The sequence below is a fragment of the Triticum dicoccoides genome, chromosome 1B, assembly GCF_002162155.2.
Source record: "Triticum dicoccoides isolate Atlit2015 ecotype Zavitan chromosome 1B, WEW_v2.0, whole genome shotgun sequence".
In the NCBI taxonomy this organism is placed as follows: Eukaryota; Viridiplantae; Streptophyta; class Magnoliopsida; order Poales; family Poaceae; genus Triticum; species Triticum dicoccoides.
Window position 1 is genome coordinate 110,980,694 of NC_041381.1, and position 7,535 is coordinate 110,988,228.

Consider the following 7,535-nt stretch of genomic DNA (forward strand, 5'->3'; position numbering starts at 1 on the left):
CCCGCCGCCCGCAGAGGCCCCCCGTTCCCTAGCGTGCGTGCGGTCCCCCGCGGCGACCTCTCCACTCGCCGTCGCCGTCCGTCGGGGAGGGAGCGTGCGTGCGGTCCCCCGCGGCGACCTCTCCACTCGCCGTCGCCGTCCTCGGACACTCGCCGTCCCGACCTCTCCACTCGCCTCCTCTGGCCAGCCAACCATAGTGGCATCGTTCCTCTGACACCGGTCGGCGCTTCGACTTCGACTCCTACAACCGGCACCTCGACTTGTCAACATCCTCCGTCGCCAAATCTTAACCACTACGAGTTCATCCGGCCATCGTCGTGAACCTCCAAGCAGATATGCCACGCCCTTCATGTGTATGTCCCGTTATATCTCCACTATGTTCCTCTCTGTTCTGATTTTCAGGAAGAAAGTTGATTGGTGGCCGTTTCCAGTATGTTTATATTAATTTTGCAATATAGATATTTGTTCAGATTCTTCTAAGCAGTGCTCTAGCAGAAGGGTGCTTCCCTTTCCTTACTGTTGTTGCTAAATATTTATTTTTGTGACATATGAGGACTGAATAGCATCAGGCCAACGACCTCACCCTGGGAGTCCACTTCTTCATGGTCACGACATCTGCCTTGAAAAATTATCTGGAGGTAATTTATTTGGTTCCCTCCATCGGATGTAGATGCCCTATTTTGTGTTGTTTAGTTGTATGCAGTTCATGCAAACGTCCTGAAGCATTTTATTGGCATTGGATAGAGCTGAGAAATTCTATTTATGCTTACAGTTTTGTGTGCCTTTTTCTAGCAGTGAGTTCCAGAGACGAATGGGGAACTGGACTTTGAGCTGGAGCGGTCATGTGTTCTTGCACCTGGGGATTAAAAGCCAATATACAATTTGTTCATTTTCTTTTAGAGGTATGTAACATTGATTCGTACGATTAGTTGGTACTTAAGAACATGGATACCGACACTTTCCAGGATGGCTCAAGCTGTTCTGATAGTTGATATAGATTTAAATGACTAGGAGAACCTAAGTGGCTCATTCATACGCCACCATTTCCAATATATATGGGGCAGTTCTTAAACGTGCAAATGTTCAAGAAATGAGTGCTCTCATTTGTCATGCCATGGAAGTATGGTTTGAAGTTTCCTTACTGCAAAGATTTTTCTTCAACATCTATGAGCTGGCTAGCAAAATTATTGTAACTACAATTCGCATCAGATATAAGGCGACAAATAGGGCATCATCTAGGTCCATACATCTTAATATCATTTTCACTGACGGTTGCTTTGCTATCATAGTCATTGTTTATGACAGAATGTATAAACCACATGGAGCTTGTGACATCGGATCAAGCTAGCGCACGGCGGCATACAACAGGAGCTATTAGAGCTGGTTGTTACACGGTATTGCTTCCTGAAAATGGGTCGCTTCATCCTGAGTGTTTTATCTTTGTCGGGCATTACATGTGCATCCACATGCTGACCAATTAGTTAGTGAAAGCAGATAGGCTTTCCCTTGCAGAAGAACGGCATGCTCCCTTGCAAAAGAGTAGTAAGCATAGAAGTACAAATGTGGACTGTATTCAAACTTGTCAAAAAAAAAACTTGTGGACATGCAGGATGTAGATCTGGATTTTCTTAGGTTACATGGATGTCATTGCTATATTCGATATCATGGACACATTTAAAATGTTGCCTGCTGATTTTGTTTTTGTGTACGACACCCATCAAATGTTGTTTGCTTGTACACCCTTTATGGGAAACATGATCTGATGTACTACTCTTTCCCGGGACATTGACCGGCTGCCCCTGTGCTATCTGCACCAACAAAACTCACCAATGAAAACTGAATCACAATTTAAGTGGCCTAATAGGGCCAACCCAAGAAGTCAAAACTTTAGTTTGATTCCTCAAAAAGGATCAAAAATAAATAAATAGAAAATACCACCTAATCTTCTTCTAATCTGATTTCCTAGGTTGGTCATCTTGTTGAGTATATCCATTAGTATTGAGTCTTGACTCGATCCAAGTCTTTCTTGCCGCACAGCACCGGTGCCATCTTGCCGCCGGTCTCGACGGCTTCCACATCTGTACTTGACATATATAACTGAAATACGACTGAAAGGTCAAAGTGGAATACGATCAGGATATCCGGATATGCATTTTTTGAGTGGATTGTACATGCTAAATCAACATATCATGTGTAGATCGTGTAATAGAGTATATATGCGTAGATTGCTTGATTGGGTAGTACCTGCTAAATCAGTATCATGAGATAAAATCATGTACGTATACATGATTGATTACTGTACTTGGAAATTGAAATTCATATGTTGAGGTTGATATACCTGATGGGTTGCTGTAGTTGAAAAAGAGATTGCATGGTTGCCGAGCGGACTCCATATGACGGAGCAAATAATCACCGCCAGCGAACATAGGTAGGAGAGCACAATTTAAGGAGGAGGAGGTAGCGTCCATGTAGAGGACTCCATGAATATTTTAACCGGCAGAGTATTTTATTGAGATGGAGCCTTTTACGGGATTGTGGTTTTCTTTCTCCTTTTTTGTTGGAAGTTTTTTAGGTGATGGCACTTTCCTTTTTCTTTCTTTTTTTGATCTGGACGCTTTACTTTTTTATTTCGAGGGAACGGCTGGAGGATTTTTTTTTGTTTGTTTCACTAACGTGGGTCGTGTCAGATCGTTTTTCAATGGGACAGGATCATTTGTGTTACGCAAGTTTTCATTCTATCCTGTACGTAAATTTCAAAATCCAACGGTGTAATTAATTTTGATGATGTGGATTAATTAGAGTACTTAAAAGGTGCCTCCAATTAGTAATAAGAAGATGCTGTTTTCTTTTAGGAGGAGATTTATCAAGAAAAAAAATGAAACCTGAACTTGCTTGGTTACTTGGCAACGACCAAGCATATGCGTGTGCGTGTATGTGTTTGTGTGTAGTCATCATCTTAAGTTTGGACAAGTGAAGTGGTAGGATCACATCTGCACGATTCATGTGTCCACTGTGATTTGCACTGTTTAACTCGCCTAAAATATTTGTTTTTTTGGTGATGGCGATCGCTTTAAATTAACCATATATCAAATGTACAACTATCAATGCATCTACTAGGGAGTTTGACACGGGATTGCACAAACCTGAGCCTGCTCGGTTCAACATTCAGATGCTGAACATGGCATGCTTCTTATTTTTTGCAGGGCATGATGTAGTGCCCAGGATGCTCTTCGGATGGCTCCCAGGATGGGATTGAACCCAGTTGAGGTACCACTGCATTTCCTTCTTCTTCAATTGTTTGTGCCCAAGTGTTACCATTTTCTTGAGATTCTTCTTCAATTGCTTGTGCGCAACTGTCGGAATTTCTGTTTTTCATGGTTTTCTCGTTGCTGCATGTGCAGGTCCTTGGGAAATCAGGCCCTCCTGTTTCCAAGATCATAGGCTTTCACAAAGACAAGTATACCAAGGATGCCATGGAGAAAGATCGCCTAAAAGAACAAGGTATGTGATAAAATCATCCTGCTTGGGTAAATTTGTCATCACACCACAACTAAAGCTGAGTTGGAATGCTTAGAACAGAGCCACGTTTGAAAGTGTGCAACATCATATAATTTTGAACTGAAGCTTCCTTGTTGTGCGTTAACAAACATGTTATATTGTTGATTTGCAAGATCATAGGCTTTCACATATCATGTTTCAACTTTGCAGGTCATAATGTTGTACCGAGGGCATAAAGTTGTATCCAGGATGGGCTTGCACCTGGTTGAGGTAGTGCTGCATTTCCTTCTTCAATTGTTTGAGCCCAAGTTTTAGCATTTTCTTGAGATTCTTCTTCAATTGTTTGTGCGCGACTGTCAGCATTTCCATTTCTCATGGTTATCTTGTCACCGCCCATGCAGGTCCATCGGAAATAGGACCATCCTGCTTGCAAGATCATGGACTTCCACAAAGACAAGTATAACAAGGATGTCAAGTAGAAAGAGCACGTAAAAACCAAGGTATGTGTGTTGTGCCATCACTACTGACGCTGAGTTGAGATGCTTAGAGCACAGCAAATATATTCCATGTGCTGGCTATTTTATTTGTAAAGAATTTTGTTTTTCTCAAGGGAAGGGAGGAGTAAATGAGATGGTGGGATTGACTCTAACCTGTCAATCTGCTGGTTTTGATGGCTGTAGTATGTGTTGTTCAGTTGCAACATAAGACATGGATGTGCATGTTTTGATCCTTGTTGTGGAATCGAAACAACTCCTTGTATAGTTTATTTGATTATTGCTGCCAGTATTCTGCCTGTGAGCCATGGTGTTGATTTCAAGTGGAAGCGCTGCCCGTTGTTTTCAGGGTCCAAGAAGTATGTTTTCTTGTATTTAGTTTTTGTTTTGACCTTGTGAAACTTGCTACCTATGGATGAAACTGTGTAATATTGATGAAACTATGTATATGTACGGATGAAACTTGCTACTATTGGTAACATGGTTGGATACATATATGTTCATGACTATTGGTAATATGTGTTGAATATGCTATATTGGTCATATAAATATATTTGTGTTTGATTTCTGTGAAAATGAATTGATATAAGAAAAATCAAAATTAAATGGGGCAATATAGTCACTTCGCCATCTGCTGGCAGATGGCAAAGAGCTTTGCCATCAGCTGGCAGATGGCAAAGAGGCCACATGTCATGTTTGGGCTGGCCTATTTGGGCTCTTTGCCATCAGCTGGCAGACGGCAAACAGCCTGCAGCCTTTGCCATCTGCTGGCAGATGGCAAAGTATGCTGTTAGCCTTCTAACGGGGCTAACCCCATTAAGAGGCTTTGCCATCTGCCAGCAGATGGCAAAGCCACAGGCTCTTTGCCATCAGCCAGCAGACGGCAAAGAAGCCTTTACCGGCAGGGTTTCGGATGACTAGTTTGCCATCTGCTGGCAGATGGCAAAGCCTTTGCCATCCGCCGACCATGCCTTTGCCATCTGCCATGGCAGATGGCAAACTGCCATATTCCAGTAGTGCACAACATCTACTTCACGACAGTAAGCCGCCATAAGGGGATCCTTGGAGTCCCACTTGCCTGACACCTGTTGGGCCACGAGATCTGAATCACCCAAGCACCTTATCCGGCTCAAATTCATCTCTTTTGCGATCCGGAGACCATGGAGTAAGGCCTCGTACTCAGCTGCATTGTTAGTACAAGGAAACATAAGCCGGAGCACATAACAAAATTTTTCACCTCGAGGGGAAGTTAAAACAACTCCAGCCCCCGAGCCTTCTAACTGCCTGGATCCATCAAAGTGAATAGTCCAATATGTGTTATCTGGCTTCTCCTCAGGTGCCTGCAACTCTGTCCAATCATTGATAAAGTCCACCAAGGCTTGAGATTTAATAGCAGTACATGGCATATACTTCAAACCATGAGGCCCAAGCTCAATAGCCCACTTGGCGACTCGTCCTATGGCTTCCCTATTCTGGATGATGTCTCCCAAGGGGGCAGAACTTACCACAGTTATAGGATGACTTTGGAAGTACTACTTCAGCTTCCGTCTTGCCATAAACACTCCATAGACAAGTTTCTGCCAATGTGGATAACCTTGTTTAGACTCAATGAGCACCTCACTGATGTAGTAAACCGGCCGTTGAACCGGATGCTCCTTTCCAGCCTCCTTACGCTCCACCACGATAGCAATACTGACGGCTCGTGAATTAGCAGCCACATATAACAGCAACAGCTCTTTATCAACGGGAGCCGCAAGGACAGGTGGCTCAGACAACTGTCTCTTTAAATCTTCAAAGGCAGTATCAGCAGCATTACTCCAGACAAAAGTGTCCGTTTTCTTCATCATTTGATACAGCGGTAGGGCCTTCTCACCTAACCGGCTTATGAACCGGCTTAAAGCAGCAACATGACCTGCCAGTCGCTGAACATCATTGATGCACGCCGGTTTAGCCAGAGAGGTAATTGCCTTGATCTTCTCTGGATTGGCTTCAATGTCTCTGGTTGAGACAAGAAAACCCAAGAGCTTGCCTGCAGGTACACCAAATACACACTTGGCCGGGTTAAGCATCATCTTATAAATCCGGAGATTATTAAAGGTCTCTTTCAAGTCAGATATCAAGGTTTCCTTCTCTCTGGACTTCACCACAATGTCATTCACATAAGCATGAACATTGTGCCCGATTTGATCGTGGAGACAGTTCTGTACACATTGCTAATAAGTCGCCTAAGCACTCTTGAGCCCAAATGGCATAGATACATAACAGAAGGCTCCAAACGGAGTGATGAAAGCCGTCTTCTCCTGGTCCTTAACTGCCATTTTGATCTGATGCTAACCAGAGTAAGCATCCAAAAAACTCAAACGCTCGCAACCCGCCGTAGCATCAATGATTTGATCAATACGGGTGAGAGCAAAGGGATCAGCCGGACAAGCCTTATTTAAGTCCGTGTAATCCACACACATCCGCCAGGTGCCATTCTTCTTGAGCACAAGCATTGGGTTAGCCAACCACTCCGGGTGAAAAACTTCAACAATAAACCCAGCCGCTAAGAGCCGGGCGACTTCCTCTCCAATAGCTTTCCGTCTCTCTTCATTGAACCGTTGAAGAAACTGCCTGACCGGCTTATACTTCAGATCAATATTGAGAGTGTGCTCAGCGAGTTCTCTCGGTACATCCGGCATGTCAGAAGGTTTCCATGCGAAGATGTCCCGGTTCTCACGGATGAACTCGATGAGCGTGATTTCCTATTTAGGATCCAAATTGGTACTGATACTGAACTGCTTAGATGAATCACCTGGATTGAAATCAACAAGCTTGGTTTCAGCAGCCGACTTAAACTTCATCGCCGGGTCATGCTCGGTGGTTGGCTTCTTTAGAGAGGTCATATCCGCTGGGTCAACGTTGTCTTGATAAAACTTCAGTTCCTTTGCTGCACAAACAGACTCAGCATAAGCCGCGTCGCCCTCCTCACATTCCAGGGCTACCTTTCAACTTCCATGCACGGTGATGGTGCCCTTGTGACCCGGCTTCTTAAGCTGCAGATAAACATAACACGGCCGTGCCATGAACTTGGCATAAGCCGGCTGCCCAAACAGAGCATGATATGGACTCCTGATTTTGACCACCTCAAACGTTAATTTCTCAGCCCTGGAATCATACTCATTTCCAAAGGCCACTTCCAGTTCAATCTTGCCAACTGGGTAAGCTAACTTACCAGGAACCACTCCATGAAAAATAGTGTTGGACGTCTTCAAATTCTTATCAGTTAACCCCATGCGTCGAAAGGTCTCATAATAGAGGATATTGATGCTGCTACCCCCGTCCATGAGTACCTTAGTGAATTTATATCCACCAACCTGAGGTGCTACCACCAAGGCTAACTGACCCGGAGTATCAACCCGGAGGGGGTGATCTGCCCTGCTCCATACAACGGGCTATTCTGACCACCTCAAATAACGGGGAACCGCCGGCTCAACAGAATTCACGACCCTCTTATGAACCTTCTGGTCATGTTTGCACAAGCTGGTGGTGAACACGTGATAC

General features: G+C 44.2%; 1 long non-coding RNA gene across 5 annotated transcripts; it reads left to right on the plus strand.

The window, feature by feature from the left end:
- Nucleotides 1–154: 154 nt before the first annotated feature.
- Nucleotides 155–4,228, plus strand: LOC119322377. 5 transcript variants are annotated; one of them, XR_005155577.1, is made up of 8 exons: nucleotides 155–353; nucleotides 564–638; nucleotides 796–902; nucleotides 3,204–3,267; nucleotides 3,402–3,501; nucleotides 3,709–3,768; nucleotides 3,900–3,998; nucleotides 4,109–4,228. It is a non-coding gene; the product is annotated as an uncharacterized LOC119322377 (long non-coding RNA). The 5 variants fall into 5 exon arrangements; XR_005155579.1 differs by having other exon boundaries at nucleotides 4,114–4,221; XR_005155574.1 differs by lacking the exon at nucleotides 4,109–4,228 and having other exon boundaries at nucleotides 793–902; nucleotides 3,900–3,950.
- The last annotated feature ends 3,307 nt before the right edge of the window (nucleotides 4,229–7,535 follow it).